Source organism: Hemiscyllium ocellatum, chromosome 6 (genome assembly GCF_020745735.1).
Source record: "Hemiscyllium ocellatum isolate sHemOce1 chromosome 6, sHemOce1.pat.X.cur, whole genome shotgun sequence".
In the NCBI taxonomy this organism is placed as follows: Eukaryota; Metazoa; Chordata; class Chondrichthyes; order Orectolobiformes; family Hemiscylliidae; genus Hemiscyllium; species Hemiscyllium ocellatum.
In genome coordinates this window covers 79,792,082-79,819,341 of record NC_083406.1, presented here as the reverse complement: position 1 = coordinate 79,819,341, position 27,260 = coordinate 79,792,082, and the positions used below count along the sequence as shown (strand labels likewise).

The 27,260-nt window shown below is 39.8% G+C and overlaps 1 protein-coding gene across 1 annotated transcript in view; it reads right to left on the bottom strand.

Moving 5' to 3' along the window:
* The window catches only part of LOC132816771 (probable ribonuclease ZC3H12C), a 77,206-nt gene extending 51,423 nt beyond the window's left edge, over positions 1-25,783 (bottom strand). The window contains exon 1 of the mRNA XM_060826701.1: positions 25,388-25,783. The gene's annotated coding sequence lies outside the window, so the exon portion shown is untranslated. The remainder of the gene's footprint in view (positions 1-25,387) is intronic.
* Positions 25,784-27,260: the final 1,477 nt, after the last annotated feature.

Genomic DNA, 27,260 nt, shown 5'->3' with positions numbered 1-27,260 from the left:
TTTAAAATCCAACAATAATAAATAATTTGTGGAACCAGGGTCTGGAAAAGGAAAAAAAAAGAGTCTCACATAAAATTAACTGGTTAATGCAAAAAGACTACCAGATGTCTACAAAGGCTGAAGTCAAGCAACTGGTGGTCTGGTCTCTGAAAAGTTTGCTCTAACGCTGCACATATGACACAATAGTAATGCGTTTTAACCCATTCCTGGATGCATGTATAAACTTTACTGCATTATACCACTAAATTGCAAACACTAAACACAGATAAAAGCATAATTATATTACTGCAAAGCTTACAAATGCAGGACAGTATACACAAAAAGAAATCCTGAAGGTAACTTAGTACTGCTTTGTTGTGAACAAATGAAATGCAGCAGTACAGAAACTGGAAAAACAACAATAACGCTGGAAGAAACAATGTTGGAAATCTAGACTAGATCAGTGAGTGGGAACTGTTTCTAAAAGAGTACGCACAATTGTCTTGTTTTTATTTACTTTTGAAACAAAGTTGTTGTCGATTTTTGAGAAATCATAATTTAATTTCATACACAAAAACATTAAAACTTCAAATATTTTTGGAAAAATCTTTCACCAAGGTTAGTGAAAAATGGAATTTCTGCAGCAGTTTGTTTACATAAATGCCAAAGACAATGGAACTGCTTTCTAACTGTTTCATTTCAACGATTTTGTTTCATCAAAATAGTTTACAGATTTTATAAAATGAGTTTAACTGAAGGTTCTAAAATGTTGGATTATAATGCAACTGTAAAACTATGCACGATTCTGGCACTAAATTTTCTAAGTACAAGATGGATTGTAATTCAGAAGTGATGAAAAGGAAGTCAGCCAAATCATCACGAAACAAATTCTGGACTGACTTAACCTCACAATCCTTATCTTGCATTCTATATTTACTAGTATAAACCGTCCCAGCACAATAAATTACAAAAATTATGCTTTTTTGAAGTTATTTCTAGCACTTACATTAGCTGAAAAACTGGCAGACATTTGATTCTATGTTGCAGTTAACAAAAAAAATCCAAATACACTTTGAGCTGCAGACATCCAAGCAGTCAATGAAAACAATGAATAGCTGAACAGATGGACCAACAATGTCTATGCTTTCCCTTATTACCAAAGCGCGTTTCTAGCCAATAAGAGATCATGTAGCTCACAATTAGTTTCTGAGGCAAATGCAAACCAACTTCTATCCCACGTCAGGTCTTGGGGCCTCTTAAGACAAGTACACTGATGTCAACTAAGGTCTGCCCTGGGCATCATGTGTATTAACAAGGGGTGTGCAGCAACAATGCCAACAACAAAGGGAACTAGCAGGCAGCTGCTGAATGAGGGCATGAGTCATTAGGCAGCAGGCTGTCAGCAAAAACACCTGGCTAGTTGTGGACCTCACCAAAATCCTGTTACTATTGTAAAGAGACAAGACATGTTGAAAGACAATATCTGCTTTATGTTTAAAATATGCAGGTTTTACTTTTGTGTCGTCATTATACAAGTCCTACAAAAAGTTGTAGGATCAAACTGGACGGTCATATTTTTTTTAAAAACTGTCTTTTTGTATTCCGCTCACAAAGCTTGAATTTGAAGGATTAAAGATGGGAATGATCAGATTGTAGTTTTAAAGCAAAAGGTCACATCGTATTCAGAGAACACTGACCAAATGGTTAAAGATGCTTCATCAAAAAAAATTCACTGTTCCCAAAATTGAAGCAACAAAACTATTCTAAAACCAACAGTACAGCTCACTACCCAAAGGATTCCACTATAACTAGAATTTATAACAATTCATTAGAAATAAAAGCAAATATTTCTTTGAGTCACCAACTATATCAAACAAGAAATGAACTTTGTAGTCACTAATATTCACTGGTAACAACAAAAAAAATCAAAATAGTAAATGCCATCCTTAAGTTCAAATAATTTGAAAAGCACTTAAATACAGGCTTGCCTAGTACTTACTGTAACTACTAAATCTTCCTCTCAGAGGTGGTAATAGGCATCTCAGGACACTAAATTATTGTTGAACAAATGAGTAACACAAACAACTACTTGGGTGAACTGATGATCAAAGGTCTATGTCTAAATTTGAAATTTTCTGTTTCAAAGAATTCAAGGAAAATATATGCACTAACCACCTCAAAAGAAATAATTTTTCTTGTTCTTGGGGTGAAATTCCTGGCCATTTTGTAAATTCATGTCTGATTTTTCACTAAGATTATTGGGAAGATTTTAACACCGGAATTAATTTTGCGAATGCAAGTTTGCAGCTACTCAAAAAGGAAGGAAAAACTCAACTATTAAATCTTTTTTTTTAAAAAAAAAGAACTCAAATTCAAAACTTCTTAATCATTGCCCCTTTTGTCCTCAATCCATAACGATTCCCCTTTTCAAATTACCCTCCCTACCTTTTTCCTTTTCCACTTTTTTTTTACATCTTTAATAATCGGTTTAATATCTGCTGTTTACCCTCTTCTTCAATCTGACGTTCAGTGCAACGCAAAGTGCACTGGGCCTGTTCTCCAAAATAAGATTGATCTGACCTCATTCCTGACACTTACAATCTAGTTGTGCTGGATAAATTGTTGCGACAATAGACCCTGATAGAATCACTGAGCAATTCCACTATCAAGCACTAATTAAAATTGGTGACAGTGGTTACTTTTTGGTACAATTATGACATCAATTCAGGGTATGATGGTTTTTGCCACAAGTCTTCATGCCAAGGAGCGTCCAGGTTCTCTAATCCTTGAGCATTAGACAGAAAATCCTGAGGTGTACCGGGGTCTAAGTGGCAGCATTTGCTTCCTTTCCTTCTGCTCAGTTTCGCCATTAAAATATTGAGACTCTAAACAAATTACCATTGGATGGACAAGATGTTATCATGCCAAGCATCTGGTAGCAAGCTCTCCTTGGTCATTAACGTCAATGCTGCCATGTCTAAAAGGAGGGCTTCAGAATGTCTAGGAGGTATTGCTTTGGCTCATGCTCCAGACATGGACATTCAAGCGTTGAGAGAACAGGAATGGCAGATGGAGGTTACTTTAGGTAAATGAGAGGTACTGCATTTTGATAAGACAATTCAGGGCAGGACATATACACAATAGTAAGGTCCTGGGGAGTGTTGCTGAACAAACAGGTGCTGGTTCATAGTTCCTTGAATGTGCCAGGATAGTGGAGGGGAATTTGATACACTTGCCTTTATTGCTCAGTGCATACAGTGTAGGAGCTTGGATGTCATTTTCCAGCTGTACAGGACATTAGTTAGACCACTTTTGGAATACTGCATTCAATTCCATTCTCCCAGCTATAGGAAAGATGTTGTGAATCTTCAGAGAAGATTTAGAAGGATGATGCCAGGGTTGGTGGGTTTGAGCTACTGGGAAAGGTTAATTAGGCTGGGGCTATTTTCCCTGGAGCACTGGAGGCTGAATGGTGGCCTTATAGAAGTTCATAAAGTCATGAGGGGCAGGGATAGAGTGAACTGCCAAGGTCTTTTCCCCAGGGTCAGGAGTCCTAAACTAGAGGGCATCGGTTTAAGGCGAGAAGGGAAAGATTAAAAGGGGACATAAGGGGCAACTTTTACAGAGAAGGTGGCGAGTGTATGGAACGAGCTGCCAGAGGAAGTGGCAGCAGCTGATACAATTACAAATGCTTAAAAGGCATCTAGACGGTGAATTGGAAGGGTTTAGAGGAATATGGGCCAAATGTTGGCAAAGTGAGACTAGATTAAATTATGATATCTGGTCAGCACCAATGAATTGGACCAGAGGGTCTGTTTCCAAGCTTTACTTCCCTATAACTCTATCACCTGGCAGGATAGATAGCTTTCACCTATCAGATACAATAACTAGTACAGAGTCAAAAAGTGTGGCGCTGGAAAAGCATAGCATGTCAGGCAGCGTCCGAGGAGCAGGACAGTTGACTTTTCAGGCCTAAGCCCTTCATCAGGACTTACCTCAGCTGCTGCCTGACCAGCTGTGCTTTTCTAACATCACACTTTTCAACTCTGACTCTCCAGCATCTGCAGTCCTCACTTTCACAATAGCTACTGCAGCAGACTTACTTTTGCTGCACAAATGATGCTTCTCTCCTGTCCATAAGATCTAGGAACAGACCATTCATTCCATGGTTTCCAAGGTTGATGGTTGATCTAATAATCCTTCAATTCTATTTTCCTACCTTTTCCCTATAGCCATCAATTCCCTTAAAATCTGTCTAACCAAACACTTGACATACATTCTCCCGAATTGCCTCCAAATGTGTAGCAATGAGATCCCTTCCTAAAGATAGTGCGACTTTAGACCTTCAAGAACAACTTCTGGCACAGTCTCTGTCGTCAGGCAAATGCAAGAAAAAATTGTCAAAAACAGATTCTTCAAAGCATTCAGAAACTTATCCAAAGCATTTTACTCAGTTATTTAAAACGTTTTTCAAAAATAAATTAAATTTATTTGTGGGATGTGGGTGTCACTGACTGGCCAGAATTTATTATCTGTCCCTAGCTGCTGTTGAGGTGGTGATGATGATGAGCTGCCTTCTTGAACTGCTGCAATATACCTATTGTACCCTTTGTAAAATCCTTTTGAACTTAAACAGTAAATACATAATTACTGTATAGACTTCTGCAATAATAGATTTCATGCACAAGCCGATCTCAGACTTGTAGCCAAAAAATCCTCTCACTTTCTATTTATCATCAACTTGCTGAAGCCCAATTCACCACAAGGCAAACCTGCTCACTCATTCAAAAGATGACTGTTCAGCTCCTTGTGTCAGCACATGTAAAATACAGGGAAAACTAGCCATTTGGCTACAGAACTGCCTCAAAGACACAAGACAGAGGGAGGTGGTGGAGGATTGCATTTCAGACTGGAAGCCTGTGACCAATGTTGTACGACAAGGATCAGTGCTGGGTCCACTGATTTTCATCATTTATATAAATGAGTTGGATGTGAACATAAGAGGTATAGTTAGTAAGTTTGCAGGTCACACCAAAATTGGAGATGTAGTAGACAGCGAAGGAGGTTACCTCAGATTACAATGGGATCTTGATCAGATGGGCCAATGGGCTAAGGAGTGGTAGATAGAGTTTAATTTAGGCAAATGAGGTGCTGCATTTTGGAAAAGCAAATCAGAACAGGACTTACACACTTAATGGTAAGATCCGACAGTGGTCTGCTGAACTAAGAGAGCTTGGAGTGCACATTCATAGTTCCTTGTAAGTAAAGTAGCAAGTAGATAGGGTAGTGAAGAAGGTATTTGATAAGCTTTCCTTTATTGGTCAGAGCATTGAGTATCGGAGTTGGGATGTCATGTTGTGACTGTACAGGACGTTGGCTAGACAGCTTTTGGAATACTGTGTGCAATTCTGGTCTCCTTCCTATCAGAAGAATGTTGTGAAACTTGAAAGGGTTCAGAAAAGATTTACAAGGATACTGCCATGGTTAGAGGATTTGAGGTACAAGGAGAGACTGCATAGGCTGGAGCTGTTTTCCCTGGAATATCGGATGATGAAGGATGACTTTAAAGAGGTTTATAATATCATGAGGGGCATGGATAGAGTAAAGAGACAAGGTCTTTTCCCTTGGGTGGGGGGGGGAACGAAACCTTTTTCACGCAGAGCGTTACACATGTATGGAATGAGCTGCCAGAGCAAACGGTGGAGGCTGATAAAATTACAGCATTTAAAAGGCATCTGGATGAGTACATGAATAGGAAGGGTTTAAAGGGATATGGGCAAATGGGACTAGATTAGGTTAGAATATCTAGTTAGCATGGATGAGTTGGATTGAAGGGTCTGTTTCTGTGCTTAATATCTCTATGACACTGTTGAGGTACGCCATCAAGGCTGCTTCCTCACTGATACACAATGCATTCCGCCAATCCTGATCGCAAAAAATGGTGACACAGGATCAGAAAAGAGCGCCAAACACATTGATCAGTTCAAAATTAAAGTTGGTGAGATTTCAAAGCAGACAAATAATTGTGCAGCAGCTACAGAATTCAATATTGGAGGAATAATATTAGAGACTGGAGAAAGCTGTTTATTCCACTTCGAAGAAATATACAAACAGAGGAAAGCCTAGTATTTGATTATAGTTGGGGGAAGAAAATTGCAATATGCAATTGGACACTTGCTTCCCAGCAATTTATCTGAATTGTTACCCTGGAACAATAGCTAGGATTTAAAACCCAATCCCGGATAACATACTAGGACCATGATTCAGTCTCCTAGTCTAACTTGATGACAGGTTTTCAGCAGTTTATAACTAAACAACAATTAAAAAAGATACAACTTGACTAGTACAAGAATATGGATGAGATGCTCATGCATGTTAACATGCCAGCCAGAAGGTGAGCAAAAGCAGAGAGAAAGGAGGGCAAGTGGAAGCCAATTATCCAAGAAGAGTAATTCCTGTTGTGCAGTCAGGTATATTCAGCAGGGCAATACTTAAACCAATGACAGTATTCAAAATATAACACAGCAATTCCCAAAGGACCGTAAAAAATTTGAACCAGAAACAGAAAATGGCTCCTTGAACCTGTACCACCACTCGATAGTATCATGGTAGACATGTTGGTGCTTTGAATTCTGCATTCCATTTACCTTTGATTCGCTTGCCCAACTTGAATCTACCTCCGTCTTAAAAATATTCAATGCATTCCGCCAATCCTGATCGCAAAAAATGGTGTCCAACGCTGTCTGGGAAGAAAATTATAAACTCTCTCACCTCTTAATAAAATTCCCTCTTTCTTCCATTTTGATTGAGAGATCCCTTATTATGTGACTCTTCGTTTTAGTCTCTCCCACAAAATGAAAATATCCTTTCAGCATCAATCTCATCAACTCTTCTCGGGGTCTAATATATTTCAATAAGACCACCTCTCACTGAATTCCAATGGATTCAGATCCAGTTTCTCCAATGTTTCCTCATAAAGTAACCTTCAGTCCAGGTATCTGTAAAATGAACCTACTCTAAATTGCTTATAATTAATTTACATCTTTCTTAAATGAGAAGACTAATTGTACACAGCACTCCAAATGTGATCTTGTCAACGGTTTCTGCAATCGAGGGGAACTTTTCCATTCCCTTTGCAATAAATTACATTTAATTTGCCTTCCTGATCACATGCTTACCTGCAATCTGTCGTCTTGTGATTCATGTTGCGAGATACCCAGATCCCTCTCAGCCTCAGTTGTGCAATTTCTCTCCATTTACATTATAGACTTTGTTTTTATTCCTGCCAAAGTGGACAAGTCCACATTTCCCCAGATAACACAACATTTTTTGCCCGTTTACTTATCCTTTTCTGTAATTATTTAATCTGGCTCAGACCAGATTACATATAGATACTATTGTGACAAAATAGAACTGCTGTGGACACCCAAGTAGATAAGCTATCAATTACTATTAGTTGCCGATCACCATATTTGGCTTGATCGCATTAGTGAGAGAGGAAAGGAACTGCTTAAAGTATCTCATGTCTTGTACCCTTAGAGTTCAGGATCAAATTTAAGTTCCTTTTTCAGAAAAGAGAAATTCTTTAACAAAGAACATACCCACACAATTGTCATTTCCTTTTACCCAGGTCTCACTTTTACAGTCAACAGTCTGTTCTGACCCAAATCCTTGGCTTTCCACAATCCTTGTCTGCAATCTCATCTAATCAAAGATAATTTTCTGCTCCTTTGATCCTCTCCTTTCACGCCAGAATCATGAGTCGGTAGAATTCTCTGTCCGATAAGATGATTGAGGCCAAGACATTGAAAGTTTTCAAGGAGTTAGATATAATTCTTAGGACTAAAGGGATTAAGGGGGTTGGGGAGAACGCAGGAACAAGGTAGAGTTGGCTGATCAGCTATGATCATGGTAAATGGTGGTACAGGTTTGAAAGGCTGGAAGGTCAACTTCTGCTCCTGCTTTCTATGTTTCTATTCTATGCACCTCGATCATTTAAAGTTTCCTTACAACCAAGTTACTACACAAATATGTTTTCTTTTCTTCATACATTATTCCATTACCCTTCAAAACAGATGTCAATAAATCCAAAAGGTTAATTTTATAAAACCCTCAACTCACTTGTTCTTCACAACCACTACCTCATTTCTAATCTCAATTTTCACTCTATCATCTTTAGCGATGCTATCATATCCTATTTCTCACCCAAGTGCTTTAATTCTCTAGCATAAATTTCATCAATAAAACTTGGAGATTTCCTGCAGCACTGAATAGCCCATAGTCAGCAGTAATACACCAATATGTTGGTCTTCACTCTCTTCAAAGTGATCAAACACTCAAATCCATATCAAACACACGGTTTTCTGTCTAACTTTGTGGAACTGCTCCTGCACTGTTCCATTTCTACCTATCTGTACTCAGCCAGAGTATTTTGCTACGAATACAAAGTTTAGAAGATAGCTGTGTTTTGGCTGTGTACCATTAAAGGCACTATGGAGTGGTAAAGAGTGCCATGTGACCTTCTTTGAATTCTGTGTGGCTTAGATATAATGAGGCAAGCAAGACCCAGGTTGAAGTACCAGGAATGAGAATGTGTAGAGGGTATAAGCAAGTAGGGAAAAAGTTCTGAGTTTTGTGAAGCAGGAGGTTCAGCTGAGCACGACTCCAATCAGATAAGAACTTACAGTTAACAATGGGGCACTAGAGACAAGGATAATGGGTTAATAAAATGGAAAAGCACTCATTATGTAGAGCCATTTAAAAATATTGAAAGAATTCAGTATGTAAGGTCAGTTTAACAAGGTGAAAAGTATTCATTTATATGAAGCCAGTTAAGGTTAAGAACATTTATTGTATAACACCAGATGGCTTAAATGTTTGCTATTGACACTCGCTGATTGTAACGGTCATCCAATCAATATGTATGTTGCCTTACCTGGATGTTAACAACTTATATCAATTGCTTAACTCCTCTCACATCTATCAAAAGGAAATATCCATTGGATCTCCCACTACATTGCCTACATCAAACCATTTTGAGAAATCAGCTGCAAGAATGGGTCCGATTCTATGTGTATTGATAACATCCATCTTCAATACCTCAATGCTGGATGGACTGCTTGCCTAGAATGTCCTGTAAATCCAATTCCTGCAGCTAGATAATCAGTGATATTTTGTTTAGCATCTCCAGCTTTGCCATAAACTGCTCTGTCTCAGGCTAAAGAGCAGCCATTCAATTTTGACCTTTTTTTTAAAAATGGTGATTTTAATCGGCAATCTATCCATCACCAAGTACAGGATACTTTAATATTTTAAAAAACTACATCAACTATTTCATACAGACAGACTGTTGTGTTTTTAGCAGTAAGTGAGAATCGGTTAAAGACAGCATGGACTCATAATCAGGTTGTAGCCTTGCAGGCTACATATAGTCAGCAAACTAAGAGACATTGCTCTGTTTCTTTAGACAAGTCATGAACATAGCTTGTAAATATCCAAGGCCCCATTACTGATTCTTCTGATATTCCACTAGTTACAGCCTGTCTCTTTGAAAATGCCCATCTATCCCTACTCTGTTTTAGAACAACTAACCAATCTTTTATCCATTCTAATACTTTTCTACAAATCCATGAGCCCTTAAACTTTGTGGGGCACCTTATAACTGCCTTGTAGAAATCCAATCCATTCACTGGTTTCCCTTCCTCAATTCCAACCAACTACATCCTCAGAAACTTAAATTGGACAACTATGATTTATTTTTGTTAAAACCATGTTGATACTTTAAAAGGGCATTGTTAAGACATCAATACAAGTCTGCACTTCTCCAATAACTGATGTCAGATTAACCAGTTTATAGTTTCTCACTTTCTCGAAGAAAATTTGCAGATGACGCTAAGGTCTGTGGAGTTGTGGATAGTGACGACGGATGTTGTAGGTTACAGAGAGACATAGATAAGCTGCAGAGCTGGGCTGAGAGGTGGCCAATGGAGTTTAATGCGGACAAGCGTGAGGTGATTCACTTTGGTCGGAGTAACCGGAATGCAAAGTACTGGGCTAATGGTAAGATTCTTGGTCGTGTAGATGAGCAGAGAGACCTCGGTGTCCATGTACACAGATCCTTGAAAGTTGCCACCCAGGTTGACGGGGTTGCTAAGAAGGCATATAGTGTTTTAGCTTTTATTAATAGAGGGATCGAGTTCCGGAACCATGAGGTTATGCTGCAACTGCACAAAACTCTAGTGCGGCCGCACTTAGAGTATTGTGTACAGTTCTGGTCACCGCATTATAAGAAGGATGTGGAAGCTTTGGGAAGGGTGCAGAGGAGATTTTACTAGGCTGTTGCCTGGTATGGAGGGAAGGTCTTACGAGGAAAGGCTGAGGGACTTGAGGATGCTTTCGTTGGAGAGATGGAGGTTGAGAGGTGACTTAATAGAGACATATAAGATAATCAGAGGGTTAGATAGGGTGGACAGGGAGAACCTTTTTCCAAGTATGGTGACGGTGAACACGAGAGGGCATAGCTTTAAATTGAGGGGTGAAAGATATAGGACAGATGTCAGAGGTAGTTTCTTTACTCAGAGAGTAGTAAGGGTATAGAATGCTTTGCCTGCAACGGGAGTAGATTTGCCAACTTTAAATACATTTAAGTTGTCATTTGACAAGCATATGGATATACATGGAATAGTGTAGGTTAGATGGGCTTCAGATTAGTATGACAGGACGGCGCAACATCGAGGGCCGAAGGGCCTGTACTGCGCTGTAATGTTCTATGTTGTAAAAGTGGGTGGATTTGGCAGAGAAAAACATGACCCAGTATAGCTTGACAGTTTCAATCACACCTATTAACGAGTGATTAAACCAGTCAGTCAATGCCCCTTAGACTTGAATTTAAGATTAAGGTCATAATAGGGGAAATTGACCAGGACAGTACAGTGTAACATTTTGGCTGGGTTCAAAAACACTAAAAAGGGGGAAGCGAAACAACGATTGAGCAAATAATGAAATATCAGAGTACATGGTAAATCCAAGGCTAAGATGATAACATTTTGAAGAACGCTTTCAAACGGAGTCAGACAGAAGGTTTTCTTCATACTGACACTCACGCATCACCCCTAACACCCATGCAATCTGGTTGATAGTATGCGTGCTTGAAAAGACAAATGGATACAGAAGACAAGGAAAAGATCTGAAAATATTGCAGTATTCACAGACCAAAGCAGTAAGGTCATGGATGATGACAACAATGCGCAAGGATATGGTTATGGAAAAAAGGAAATTTTAACAGGAGTGTTATAAGAGAGAACAAGAGGTCAGGTTCACCAGTGAAGAACAAAGAATATTGATGCAGATAAATTGTGTACCTCGCAGAAAATATAGCAAGGTTTGTTTTGGATACGATATCTTGAACCCAGATAGTGCCTTTAAAACACAACATCTGAAGAGTAAGGGTACAGGCAGAGAAATAGCTCCCTCGGAAGGGATTATGCATCAGAGGGGTAAGGCTGCTCTGCAAATCACCATGAGAGAAGTATCTCATGACTTGAACAAAAAAATGATTTTGAGAAGGAGGAGAGATAAACAGACTGGGGAGAAAGAATTAGATTAGATTCCCTACAGTACGGAAACAGGCCATTTAGCCCAACAAGTCCACACCAACCCTCTGAACAGTAACCCACCCAGACCCATTCCCCGACCCTACATTTACCCCTGACTCATGCACCTAACATTATGGGCAATTTAGCATGATCAATTTGCCTGACCTGCACACCTTTGGAGTGTGGGAGTACACGGAGGAAACCCGCGGAGACACGGGAAGTACGTGCAAACTCCACACAGATAGTTGCCCAAGAAAGGAATTGAACCCGGGTCCCTGGCGCAGCGAGGCAACAGTGCTAACCACTGAGCCATTGTGCCACTAACAATTTAGAGTTGGACAAGACCATCATCATTAGTAGGCAAACGGGAGGAGGATAGAAGATAAGTCAGGGTTAGAAGCTCATACAGTGCTGAAAAAATATGGAGTGGTTAAGATCATAGAGAAATTAAGGCAGCAAAAATCAAGAAAATTAATCACATCAGAAAGGCAATTTCATCAAATAGCAATGAGTCACAAAATGTACTGGCCTTGGTGCAGAACAGGGTGCAGGTGGCAGAGTTCTTAATAGGAATTTAGGAAACATAATGAGAGGTAAGCAGGAATAAGTTTGGAGAAATTGAGTCCCAAATTGGCAAGATGGGATATGCAGCGTCCAACTGAATAAGATGAAACAGGATTCAGAGATGGCAATCTTACGGAGCATGCAAGGTGGAAAAACCAGTCTTGATCAAGAATAACATGAGAAGTTTGAATTTCGGTTTTGGTGAACAGTATGTCAAGGTTTCATGTGGCGAGAGGAGTTGACCAGAAAAGGTAGTGAAATGCATGGTGAAGTCTGAAATAAGGAATAATCTCTCCGAACATGCAGCAGCCGGAAATTTTGACTTGACTATACCTAATGTCAGATAGAGCAAAGAGATTGGGTTGGAGAGCTACAGTTAGATGTTGTCAGTATATGGATAGAAACTGATGCAAAGCAATAACAAATAGGAAAGGAGGGAACAAAGGATCAATTTTATACCAGATTGGAGATGTCAGTGCAAAGACAAGACAAAGATCAATCATTGAGGATGTCATTAATAGCACTTAGATAGCTAATGCTTAAATAGTTGGTAACCTGCACGGTTATACATAGATGGGCAATGGAGATAACAGCATAGTAAACCACATGAAACTTTGCAGAAAGGTCGAGAAAGGGTTAGCACAACATTAACAACAGATGCAATGGTACACTAGAAATAGGAAGTGGAGAAGATTATTTCGCCTTTTGAGCCTGCTCCATCAACCAGTACAATCAAAATTTGATCCTGGGTTTCAAATCCATCTGCTCCCATATCTTGACTATTTGAGGAGATCAAAGATGCGTTTATGTCAGTCTTAAGCATATTCAATGTTGACACATCCACAACCTTAAGTGGTACAGAAGCCCACAAGATTCACAATCCTTCACATGAAGATATTTCTTGTCTCAGATCTAGAAGATCCTGATATCCCATCTTTACTCTAGATTTTCTCATCTAGAGGAAACAAGGGCATCTACCATGTTAAGTACCTTCATTAACTTGAGCGTTTAATTTAGAACACCTCTCATTCTTCGAAACTCTCATGAACACAGATACGATTTATACAGCTGTTCATCACTGATCTCTGGCATGAGAGGGCTGACCAATACAGTGAATCTTCAGTGTACAATAAATGCAATGTCTTTCCATACATATAGAAACTAAAATTGGACACAATACTTTGTGTGCTTTCTCACCAAAGTCCCATATAAGTATAGCAAGATGACTTTATTATTTTCCTCCAAATCCTTTGGAAAGGAAGGAACACTGTGCTATTTGCTTTCCTAAATTGTGAATGTATCTGCACACTAACTTTCCTTGGATGTGCCCAAATCCCTCCATGCACCAACACTTACAAGTTCATGTCTTTAGAAATACTTCAGATTTTTTCATTCTTACACCAACGTGAATAACCTCACTTCTCAATGCTCCAACCTTGTGCTTGTTCACTCAAACCAACTATATCTCCTTCTAGCTTGTGTCCTCATCTTTGTATAATTAGCAAACTTAAATATACTACCCTGTCTTCATCCAAGTCATTAATATAAATTGTAAATATCTACAACTTCCAAGTGACTCATGCAGCATTCCCCTAATCACAGCCTGGGTGTAAAAATATATCATTTATTTCTCTTCTGTTTCCTGTCCATTACCAATCTTCTTTCAATGAGCTTCTCTCGTATATTAGTCGCTTGACATTTTAGAGCGGTAGAGATCTACAGCACAGAAAAAGGCCCCATGTTGCCCGCACAGGTCAAAGACAACTACCTATTGATTCTAATTCCATTTTCCAGCTTTTGGTCCTCAGTTTTGTGGCTTGGCATCACAAGTGCACATCTAAACGCTTAAATTGATTGACCGCCTTTTGGAAATTTAGGTATACCGCATTCATTGGTTCTCCATCAGTTAACCTACAAGGTACATCTTCAAAAAACTCAAATCTTTTATAAAATAATGTTGATTTGGCCCAATCATTTCAATTTTCATTATTAAGATTCCTCCGAGAATGAATTTTAGCACTTTCCCAATTACTGATATCAGGCTAACTGGCTCAAAGTTAAGTTCTCTCCCTCCTTTCTTGAGAAGTGACATGCTATATCGTTAATTTCTAAACTGCTGGGAGAGCTCTCGAATCGACGAAGGTTTGTAAAATCAACACCAGAAGCTGTAAAGACTATTATTATTTTTCTGTACTCTTGATTATGAATAGAAAGGGAAAGGACTAGTCTTTAAAAACCAAGGACTGTGGAAAGCATTACTGCATTTTTTAAAAGCATTACCTGATATTCATTGCAAGTGCTGTTTACACTGTCAATTATTCAAGCAGTGGAAAAGGTTACTACAGATGGATTAGACTGTGGGGACACGTACGATAGGAGATTCCACCAACAAGTAATCAATTGGGTCACCAATCCACATACCATTGTCGAGTACAAAGGCCATTTGCCTGCCAATAACAAAATGATGGCTCCCAAGTAACCTAAACAGCTTGTGGTTGTGAAAGATTACACCAAAACCATCACACCTCTAGCAAAGAAGGGAACTGTCCATTCTCTGCAGTTAAAAAAAAACAAAAGGTTTGAAGTAAGCCAGTTTATTTACCCTCATCAGTGGCTCTTAACCAAAACGTCAGAGTGAGACTTATGTGAATGGACAGTCTCTCTGTGCCTCATGCAAGCAAGTGAAAATACCTAGAAAAAGGGAGATTAAGGAGCTGCAAGTCCTGACAAGCAAGAAGAATCATTTCGGTGAACACTGTGGATAGGAACCATTGAACTGCCTTCCTAGTTCATCCCTCTGTCTATGACACTGATGGTTGTGTCTATATTTGTCCATAGAGGAGCTTTATAAGCAGCTTAGTTTTAACTAGTACAGTTATAAGTCAACAGTTCCTAACTGTTTCCGTTAGCCAGAATTGTTTATTTGCAAATATACAGAAACCTGGTCCATGCTTCCTGTCAAGGTGGAGAACTTTGTGCACTTTCATAAAATCTTTAACTTTTGTGATGGCTACAGGAAGAGTGGGGCTTGCTGACAGCCACATCAAATCATCAACATTTCTACCAATGTAATCGCAACACAGTCAAACTAAAGTCCTTCAAAGGACCCTGAAATTGATCCCAATGATTCTTAACTAGACTTTTTGAATAACAAATCCCAGATGTGAATAATCATTTGTCGATGTAAGTTTGTAACTTAAACAAAAGACTCAGCAATTTATTAATAATACAATAATTTTAATTGAGCAAAATTAAACAAAGCAATCTAAATGATCCATGTTATAAACCCCAAAACCTTTGTTTTCAGCCCCACTCACACAAAAGACAGACAAACACAGTTAAGGAGTACACAAAAGAAAGTAACAAAACTGGCCAGATTATTTAAATTGTTTTCACAATACATTGTTCCACAGGTATAAATGATGGGTACTTTTGGTTGATTTTCTGAAAATGTTGGTCAGGATCACCTTTACAGTTCACTCAGATGAAGGCAGCAATAGTTATAACTTAGTTTTCTATTAACTCCTGGAGGTTCGGAGAATAAAGGAGGTCAGACAAAGAGTTTTTAAATCTTCATGCAGTCACAACAACAGTCAGATAACTTCTCATAGGAATGAGTTTAAAATCCAATTTTAACTGAGCACTCCCTGACAGATTGAACACCTCCTCCACAAGGCCCCAGTTACCATTCAACAATTGTCATCTGCTTGACCATAAGGTCTTTTCCAGACTTGCTGGAACCAATTCCCAGACACTGATCTCATGAATAGCTAACTTCTTCTGCAATCTGTTTAAACATAATTCTCCTCCCCAGTGGTGAAGCAGCTGCAGTACATTTTGGTCAGAAACTAACTTACAACTAATTTCCAGGCCTGGCCTACCGAATAAACAGAAACTTGTTACGGCCCTCTTGTGGCATGGTGGTAATGCCCAACCTTGGACTGAGTGTCCCAGGTTCAAGTCTCATCTGATCCAGTAAAGTGCAATAACATTTCTGAACAGGTTGATTATAAAAATAGATTAAATTCAAAAATAAAAGAAGCTTGTTTACTTCTCTCCTTATTCCCGGGCCTCAGACATACTTTCAAGGTGAAGCAGCGATTTACCTGCAATCAAACCTTCACGCAACCTAGTCTATTGTACTCGCTGCTCACAACATGGTCTCCTCTACATTGAGGAGATGAAGTGTAGACTGGGCAACTGCTTTGCAGAACACCTGCATCTTGTCTGCAAAAAAATTACTGAGCTTGCTGTTGCCTATCATTTCAACATATGACTGTGCTCCCTGGCCAACAAATCTTTCTCGGGCTTGCTGCAATGTTCCAGCAAAGCTCAGTGCAAGCTGGCAGAGCAACAACTCACTTTCCGCTTGGGAATCCTGCAACCTGCTGGACTTAATATTAAGTTCAATAATTTTTTGGCCTAAACACTGTCATCACATGGGCTACTCCCACAAGCAATCCACTGTCAATCCCATTAGCAGCTATTCATTCTCCCAGGCTGACCTTTCCTTGGTCTCTCCACCTGTTTTTCTCTCTCTCTCTGAGCTCCTCTGCATCTATTATTTACTCCTTCCCCCAATCAGCTCTGAAGGGTCACTGGACTCAAAACGTTAACTCTGCTTTCTCTCCACAGTTTCTGCAAGATTTGATGCATTTCTCCAATTTCTGTTTTTGTTTCTAATTTCCAGTGTCCAAAGTTTTGTTTTTTTTTGTTTTAGCTTGTCTGATCTGTTTTCCTTTGAACATAAGCAGTTAACCGTAAACCAAAAAAACATCTTTAGCTCTGTTCCAGTTCACCGCTCCAAACCAAAATTGATTTTAAAAAATTAAAAATAATCAAAATCAATAAGTGTTCCAACAATACTCAGCCTCAGATGTAGGTCATCACATACTGAGAACTTGCCAGATTTTAATTTCTAGAGTTCCTCCAGTGCATTACCGGTATTTGTTCTCTGCGGACAGTAGTTACCTTTAATTTCTCATTTCATTAACCCCTAGACAACCCATTACTGCATGTATGCAACTTTCCTAGTAGATTTTTCACTGATTAACCTTGTCTCAAAAGTGAAGGGATACCACTGTAAAGCAAAGATGACCATTGCACAATAGTTAAAAATGATTTTCAGGAGATCAGCATGTATAATTAGAGTGCAGATGAGGAATATAGGGGAAACAACCCACTAGTGTTATTGATAGTAACCACAATGTGAAAAAATGTATCCAAGATGAAATACTGTGCTTATGATAATGGGACAGCAATAATAAAGGGTAATTTTAATCTATATATAAAAATTGGAAAAAAGTCAGATCAGCAGCTTGGATGAGGAATTCATAGGATGTTTTTGAGAGCAGCCTGAGCAATTAATATTAGATCTGATATTGTGTAATGTAACAGAATTATTGACCTCAAAACTAAGGTGCCCCTAGGTAGCAATGACCACAATATGGTTCAATATTACATTAAGTTTGAAAGTGAGATGATTAGAGCTAAGAGACTTATTTTAAAACTTGAATAAGGTTAACCATATGGGCATGAACATTGCAGTGAGCTGGAGCCTAGGACAGAGGATAAATCAGAGGCACAGTGGCAGACACAGAGGATATATTAGAATACTCAGTAAAGTACATTCTTACTTTATAAAGCTCTGGTTAGGCCCCATTTGGAGTACTGTGTCCAGTTTTGGTCCCCACACCTCAGGAAGGACATAGTGGCACTGGAACGTGTCCAGCGAAGATTCACACAGATGATCCCTGGAATGGTAGGTCTAACATATGAGGAACGGCTGAGGATCCTAGGATTGTATTCATTGGAGTTTAGAAGATTAAGGGGAGACTTAATAGAGACGTACAAGATAATACATGGCTTGGAAAGGGTGGACGCTAGGAAATTGTTTCCATTAGGCGAGGAGACTAGGACCCGTGGACACAGCCTTAGAATTAGAGGGGGTCAATTCAGAACAGAAATGCGGAGACATTTCTTCAGCCAGAGTGTGGTGGGCCTGTGGAATACATTGCAACAGAGTGCAGTGGAGGCCGGGACGCTAAATGTCTTCAAGGCAGAGATTGATAGATTCTTGTTGTCTCGAGGAATTAAGGGCTACGGGGAGAACGCAGGTAAGTGGAGTTGAAATGCCCATCAGCCATGATTGAATGGCGGAGTGGACTCGATGGGCCGAATGGCCTTATTTCCACTCCTATGTCTTATGGTCTTACCGTAAAGAAAGATTTTAAAAGGGAGGATTCACCATCTGTGGTTAACTAAAGTCAGCAAAAGCATCAAATGTTCAATATATAGCTGCGCAAAAACGAGCGGCAGGTGAGATGACTAGTCAAAATATAAAGATCAGCAGAGAATAACTAAAAGGTTAATCAGAAAAAATTAATGAGAGAAAACAGCTAGGAAAGTGAGAATGGTACTTAAAAGGAAAAATATATAGTAAGTGCTGTTCCAAGAGAGAGGAAGGAAGGGAGTCAATAGTAAATAACAAAATGGCAGATGAAGCAACACATATTTTGCCACCACCTTCGCAATACAGGATACAAAAACAAATCCAGTAATAGCAAGCATATGCCAGGATAGATTGAGTGAATCCTTAGAAGAGTTTAAAGTAAGTAGGAGTACACTTAAGAGGGAAATCAGGAGGGCAAAACAGGGACATGAGATAGCTTTGGCAAATAGAATTAAGGAGAATCCAAAGGGTTTTTACAAATATATTAAGGACAACAAGGTAACTAAGGAGAGAATAGGGCTCCTCAAAGATCAGCAAGGTGGCCTTTGTGTGGAGCCACAGAAAAAGGGGAGATAGTAAATGAATATTTTGCATCAGTATTTACTATGGAAATAGATGGTGACATCTTGCAAAATGTCCAGATTACAGAGGAGGAAGTGCTGGATGTCTTGAAATGGTTAAAAGGTGGATATTTCCCAAGACCTGATCAGTGAAGCTAAAGTTATTACTGGGCCTCTTGCCGAGATATTTGTATCATCGATAGTCACAGGTGAGGTGTCGGAAGACTGGAGGTTGGCAAATGTGGTGCAACTGTAAATACAAGCCAGGGAACTATAAACTGGTGAGGCTGACCTCCATGGTGGGAAAGTTGTTGGAGGGAATCCTGAGGGACAGGATGTACATGTATTTGGAAAGGCAAGGACTGATTCGGGATAGTCAACATGGCTTTGTGTGTGGGAAATCATGTCTCACAAACTTGATTGAGTTTTTTGAAGAAGTAACAAAGAAGATTGATCAGGGCAGAGCAGTAGATGTGATCTATGTGGAATTCAGTAAGGCATTCGACAAGGTTCCCCATGGGAGACTGATTAGCAAGGTTAGATCTCATGGAATACAGGGAGAACTAGCCATTTGGATACAGTACTGGCTCAAAGGTAGAAAACAGAGGGTGATGGTAGAGGGTTGTTTTCAGACTGAAGGCCTGTGACCAGTGGAGTGCCACAAGGATCGGTGCTGGGCCCTCTACTTTTTGTAATTTACATAAATGATTTGGATGTGAGCATAAGAGGTACAGTTAGTAAGTTTGCAGATGACACCAAAATTGGAGGTGTAGTGGACAGCGAGGAAGGCTACCTTAGATTACATCAGAATCTTGACCAGATGGGCCAGTGGGCTGAGGAGTGGCAGATGGAGTTTAATTTAGATAAATATGAGGTGCTACATTTTGGGAAAGCAAATCTTACCAGGATTTAAACACTTAATGGTAAGGTCCTAGGGAGTGTTGCTGAACAAAGAGACCTTGGAGTGCAGGTTCATAGCTCCTTGAAAGTGGAGTCACGGGTAGATAGGATAGTGAAGGTGGCGTTTGGTATGCTTTCCTTTATTGGCCAGAGTATTGAGTACAGGAGTTGAGAGGTCATGTTGCGGCTGTATAGGACATTGGTTAGGCTACTGTTGGAATATTGCGTGCAATTCTGGTCTCCTTCCTATCGGAAAGATGTTGTGAAACTTGAAAGAGTTCAGAAATGATTTACAAGCATGTTGCCAGGGTTGGAGGATCTGAGTTACAGGGAAAAGCTGAACAGGCTGGGGCTGTTTTCCCTGGAGCGTCGGAAGCTGAGAGGTAACGTTATAGAGGTTTACAAAATTATGAGGGGCATGGATAGGATAAATAGACAAAGTTTTTTCCCTAGGGTCAGGGAGTCCAGAACTAGAAAGCAGTTTAGGGTGAGAGGGGAAAGATAAAGAAGAGACCTAAGGGGCAACCTTTTCACACAGAGGGTGGTATGTGTACGGAATGAGCTGTCAGAGGATGTGGTGGAGGCTGGTATTATTGCAACATTTAAGAGGCATTTGGATGGGTATATGAATAGGAAGGGTTTGGAAGGATATGGGCCAGGTGCTGGCAGGTGGGACTAGATTGGGTTGGGATATCTGGTCGGCACGGACGGATTGGACCAAAGGGTCTGTTTCCATGTTGTACATTTCTATGACTATGACTCTAAGAGGAAACAAGAGAAGAACTTCGTAATATTACAATCATGAGGGAAGTTGCACAATGTAAAGGACTAGAGGCATTGTCACTGACTTATTAATCCAGGAACCAGGGTGATGTTTTGGAGGGGATTTTGAGAGAGAGAATTTTCATGCATTTGGAGAGGCAAGAACCCATTAGGGATAGTCAGCATGTTTTTGCGTATGGGAAATCATGTGTCACAAACTTGATTGAGATTTTAGAGGACTTGACCAAGAATATAGGGGAAGGCAGTGCAATTGTTCACATGGACTTCAGTAAAGCCTCTGACAAGGTTCCGCATGGTAGACTGGTTGATAAAGTCAGATCACTTGGTATTCCGGAGAGCTTGCCAATTGGATACCATTTTGGCTTGATGGTAGGAGACGGCATGGTGGTGAAGGTTAACCAGACTAGAGGCCTACGGCCAGTGGTAGTGGTAGTGGTGGTGGGGGGTGGTAGTGGGGAGTGGTCCACTGCTGTTTATCATTTATGTAAACGATTTAGATGAGAATGTGGGAAGCATGGATAGTAAGTTTACGGATGACACCAAAATTAGCAACATAATTAACCTTCTCCACTGTACACTAAGAGTACAAAGGGATCCTGCTCAACTGTTTATCAACTGGTCAAATGGGCTGAGGAGTAGCAAATGGAATTTAATTTGGATAAATGAGAGATGAGACAAAAAAAAGACAGCACTTAGATAGTTAATGTTAATATCTAAATTCAGCTTAAAATGTTCAAACATTTCTGACTCTCACCCCATCAGGCAATGAATCCTAGACTCCCAATTTCTTTTCAACTCTCCTTCATAGCCTTCTACTTCTTACCTTTAAATCTGTGTCTCCTGGCTATTGACCACCATAGTAATAGAAATAAAAAGTACCTTCTTATTCACCCTATCTTACATATCTCTATCAGGACCCCAATGCTTCACAAATATAAAGCCTTCCCTCTTGCAACATTTCACCAGTCATTTCTTCATTGACAATATCCTTCTTATACTCACTACTGTGTGGCACTAGGAGTATCCGAGAAAATCTTTGAAGCTCTGCTTTTCAATTTCCTATCTTAACTCCCTCAAAGGGACCTCATTTCTCTTTTTTTCCTTACAAAATTGATCCCAATGTGGACCACAATCTCAGGCTGGGTCCCTCTCCCCTTCAGAGTGTTCTGTGACATCCTGACCCTGGCATCCGAGTGGCAGCATACCATCCTGGACTGATGTCTATGGCCATTTTCCCCTTACTAATGAGTCCCCTACCATTATTGCTCATCACACTTCTTCCTCCATCTCAAGAAATTGGACTATCTGCAGTGCCATGACTTTGGTTCTGGCTGCCATCCACAGAGGAACTGTCACTCTCACTGTTTTCCAAGACTGAAATATGGTGTGCAAGAAAGGTGCACTCTGGTGATTCCCTCACCTACCTGCCTGGTTCCCTTCCTCTGCTTCTCACCATCACCCGTTCCCTCTCTGACTACACTTCCTTAAGCGGTAGGATGACCACACCCTGAAACCTGCTATTCACAAATCTCTTAGTCTCATGAATGCACTGTAGTGCCCTCAGCTGCCACACCGTTCCAACAAACCAGTGTTTAAGCTGCTCCAGCCAGAAGCACCTCCTGCACACAGTCACCCAGACTGTATCTAGGATTTCCCAGATAGTGCAAGATGTACATATCACAGGTCTGAGCACTCTTAACGTAGTTTGTATATTGCATTTACTAATTCCATTTTATCCATCAACCAATTACATCCTCAAAAAATGTATATGTCAAACACTATAGTACTTGGAGATGCCAGTGTTGGACTGGGGTGTACAAAGTTAAAAAAAAATCACACAACACCAGGTTATAGTCCAACGGGTTTAATTAGAAGCACTCTGTGTCGATATGTGCTTCCACAGAGTGCTTTTAATTAAATCCGTTAGACTATAACCTGGCGTTGTGATTTTTTTTAAACTTTGTACACCCCAGTACAACACCGGCATCTCCAAATCGTGACTACTATCGACACCATTAACTGCCGGCTTAAAGTGGAGAGGATCTCCAAGAAGATTGCACATATCGACACAGAGTACTTCCAATTAAACCTGTTGGACTATAACCTGGTGTTGTGTGATTTTTAACTACAGTATTTCGTTTTCAAATAATGAGTCACATCATCAACATGATTTATTATACTTTTCTAACTGCATTATTAAGGCTTCTTTAATAATAAGTTATAGAATTTTATTGACAACCAGTGAAAGGCTGACTGGCATATAGCTCCCTGTTTTCTCTCTCTGAACAGGGCCCAAAAATAGTGGGAAGACAAAATGGAGCTCAAATAACATCGAAATGAGTACTCAGAAGTCATTTATAGATTAATGATCTTAAATTAGGGACTGGTACAAGGAAGGATAAGCAGTATCCAAGATCCTTATTTTGAAGGCTGAAGCTTTGGCAAAATGTTATGGCAGAATCCAATTTAGTTCAGGGTTTAGCATCAGCACAATTGTCGAGTCAGTGCCAAACCATAGCAGCACGGTCTAGTTCAGTAGCCAGCTTAGAATAATCAAAAAAAGGAGACTATGAACCACAGGCTAACAATAGCACCAGATTTTGGACATTCAAGCAGCAGTGTTTGAAAAAATGCATTTGATTGATGTTTAAGATGGCATGGAGCAAGTTTCCAGACTGTCAACAATGTTTGATGATAATGCACTTCTGCATCTGCATCAGGCACAACTTTAGGAATGGAAAGAAGTACTGGGCTCCCTTAAAGCTGTAACAAAAGGCTCACAAGCTCTAAAGTGGAGTAACAGACAAAAGGCACACTATGACCGGGTGAGAAAACAGATACATCTATGGGTGTTTCATAAGTAAAGATTTGTAAATGTTGGTGCTTGACAAATCCACACATAAAATAAATATATATTCCAAACTAGTAATAATAATTCACACTTTAAGATAGCTTTTGAGTTGAAGGCAATGTGAACTTTAAAAAAAAGGAGCATGTCACACAATTCTCTTTACAATTTGAGGGCAAAAGGTCTACTTTAACAAAGTAAACCTGTTAAGAAACATTCACCAAACACACACCTTAAAAGCAAGAACAATTTCCTGTACATCCGAAGGCTGTAAGTAGAATCTAGAAACTATAGATCTGGGAGTCTGACGTCAGTGGTGGACAAGTTGTTGGAGATGATTCTGAAAGATAATTTTTTTACATGCATTTGGACAGGCAACGATTTGATTAGGGATAGTCAATATGAGTGAGGAAAGTCATGTCTCAAGTTTGATTGAGGTTTTTTTAATGAAGTAACCAAAAAGATTGAGGGCAGTGCATTAGATACGGTTTACTTGGACTTTAGTAAAGCCTTTGGCAAAGGTTTCACAAGGTAGACTAATTAGTAAAGTTAGATCCCGTGCAATTCAGAGAGTGCTTGCTGATTGGATACAAAATTGGCATTATGGTAGGACAGAGGTGGTGGAGGCTTGTTTTTCATACTGGAGGTCTGTGACCAGTGGTGTTCCATAGGGATTGGTACTGGGTCCACTTCGGTCATTCATATAAATGATTTGGATGAGAATATAGGAGGCATGGTTAGTAAATTTGCAGATGACACCAAAATTGGTGGTGTAGTGGATAGTGAAGAAGGTTACCCAAGCTTTCAGAGATCTTGATCAATTAGGTCAATGGGCTGAGTGACAGATGAAGTATAATTTGGATAAATACAGGATATTGCATTTTGATAATCCAAACAAGGACAGGACTCGTACAATTAATGTCAGGGCCTTGAGTAGTGTTGTTGAACAGAAACCGAAGGGTTCAGGTATGTAATTCTTTGAAAGTCACATCACAGGGTGTTTAAGGCAGTATTTAACATGCTTGCCTTCATTGTGCAGACCTCTGAATATAGGAGTTGGGATATCAAGATGAGGTTGCACAGGACATTGTCGAGACTTCTTCCGGAGTACTGTGCACAGTTCTGGTCACCCTGTTATAGGAAGGGCTGGTGAGGGGTCAGAAAAGATTTACCAGGATATTGTTGGGAATAGAGGGTATGAGATGAGATATGAAAACAGACTGGAACTTGTTTTACTGGAGTGTAAAAGGTTGAGGGGTAACCTTATTGAGGTTAATAAAATCAGGAGAGGCATAAAAAAATTGAATGACGAGAACGTTTTTCCCCTTGGGAGGGGAGTTCAAAACTAGTAGGTATATTTTTAAGGAGAGAGGCGAAAGGTTTAAAAAGGACAGGGGTCAACTTAATTGTTTTGTGTGGAATGAACTACCAATGAAAGTGGTGAATGCAAGTACAGTTAGAACATTAAAAACACAATTGGATAAGTACATGAACAGGAAAGGTTTGGAGGGATATGGGCCAAGCGTAGAAAGTGAGACTAGTTTAGTTTGGGAACATGATTGGTGTGGACGAGTTGGACCCGAAGGGCCTGGTTCCTTGCTTTATGACTCAAACGGTGAACCTTCAACAACAAAAAGTAGATCTCGCCCAAAATGCCAACTGAGGCACTGCATTAACAGTAAAATATAAACTCGTGCATTTGAGGTCTATAATTATATTTTTAAAAGTTAATCACCCAAACACTTCGAGAATAAATGCGGAATATTGTATCACCTATATGAATGTTCACAATGTTTTGAAGCGAATGGCCAGCGAGCCTCTTAATCCTACCAGAGGCCTAGTGTTGGAGTAAGCGGAATATCACCCCCATTTCTTACAGGAACAACCCGGCCACAGAGAAACACAAAGGCGGACACTTTATACTCACAATGTCGGCCAAGTGCCCACAACGAACTCACTCGGTACAACTACCGGGGCGAGCCAAGGCAGGTGTTTCACCTTCACTCCGGCCGCTGAATCACACTGACGGCCCCGAGCTGGAGGGCGACTTCGGACACTGACGATGGGCTTTCCAGCGGACGGACCCTGAAGCATTTTCCTCCTCCTCCATCTCCTCCTCGCAGCCGTACCGTTGATGGATGCAGGCAGCAGCCGCCCTGGCCCCAAACCCGGCCTGCTCCGGTCAGATCCGGAGCGCGTGCTTAAACAGTTCTTTATTTGAAGAATCTACTCCGTGTCCCGCGGCTACTGCCATCTGCAGCCACGACAGGAACAGTGTGCAATCCCTTCCGTTAGTTACTCAATAACTTAACTTATCGTTTATGTGTTCTTTTTATTTGTCATATTTTTAGCGAAACAAATTGCTGTGGTACTAATTTTTAACCTACAAGTCGAATGGGCACATCATTAAACCAAAATCCACAATCGATCCACATTTCCATTAAAAAAAAGTAGAACTGGCTACTTGGCATGAGGTGGTACAACATCCACTTAAACATGAGGCAAGTTTATAACGGATTAAACTGTTCCTGGCCCTCGATGTCTACCACAACCTATCAATCTAAGCTAACCAGCCCCGCACAGAAAGACAGGCAGCATCAGGACGTGGAGAAGTCAACGTTTCGGGTGCAAACCTTCTACTTTGGATTCCAGCATCTCCAGGTTTTTTTTGTTTCTAGCCAATCCCACACGGCTCTTCTTACAGTTGCCTTATCGTTTTCTTTATTCGTGTTCAAACAAAAACAGAAAATCGCAAGAAGTTACTTACTTAATAACTGGTAAAGACATATAATTCAATTTATCTCAATAGCTCTAACATACTAAAATCATTCTCATAATCTGCCTCGTATTTAATTGGCGGACAACTTAAACAAAAAGAGAATGCTAAAAAGGCTCAGCAAGCCAGAAGTGTATTTGTTAATTCTCAGTTCTGATGAAAGCTTACATCTGAAACATTAACTTCCTTTTTTGCCTTTAATATCTACTTGATCTGTGTATTTCCGGTAAGTTCTGTTATCAGGATGAAATTAAACTGATTAAAGTGGTGGAAACAGTTCAAACTGGACAGAATAAAGGGTTGAACAGGATGACAATTTTAATATTATGTAAGACAGACAACCAGCAAATACAGACAGGAATTTTGGAAGTTAGTTTTTATTAGTTAATAACTTGTAAAGACACACAATTCAATTTATTTCAACAGCTCTAACATGCTAAAATCATTCTCATAATCTGCCTCGTATTTAATTGGTGGACAACTTAAACAAAAAGAGAATAGGAATGTGGAAGATGGAAAGATGGAAAATCCAAGTTTTTCTTTTCTCCATCCGGCTGTGCTAAATTTGTCTGAGATACTCAAAATGCACATTGCATTTCCAGACCTATCCAAGAATAAAATGATAGACTTCCAGATCTGATGGCATCTGCCCACCTTGATAGGAATCATTGATTTGTCTTTTTGCTGCATCCGTGGCTTCTGAGATGTCCTCAGCAAGGCCTTAAAGTTTATTTATTGTGACTCCTTTTCTGTTGGGCTTCTGCCCATTAACAATGGCTGAGTTCTTAGCATTCCCAATTTCATACCATAACTGCGCTTCATTTCAGGTTTTTTTTCTGTTTCTGCCCTGTCCATGCAGTTATAATTTATATTCTAAATGCCAGCAAAGTGCATGCAAAATATGTATGATGTAGCAGTGGGAGAAGCTTTTATTGGTGAAATCTACCACCATGTGTCAATGATACTGCAGACTGTCTATTTTTGAGCTTCCTGTTCAAATAGGGAGGGGTGTGCATCAACGCCA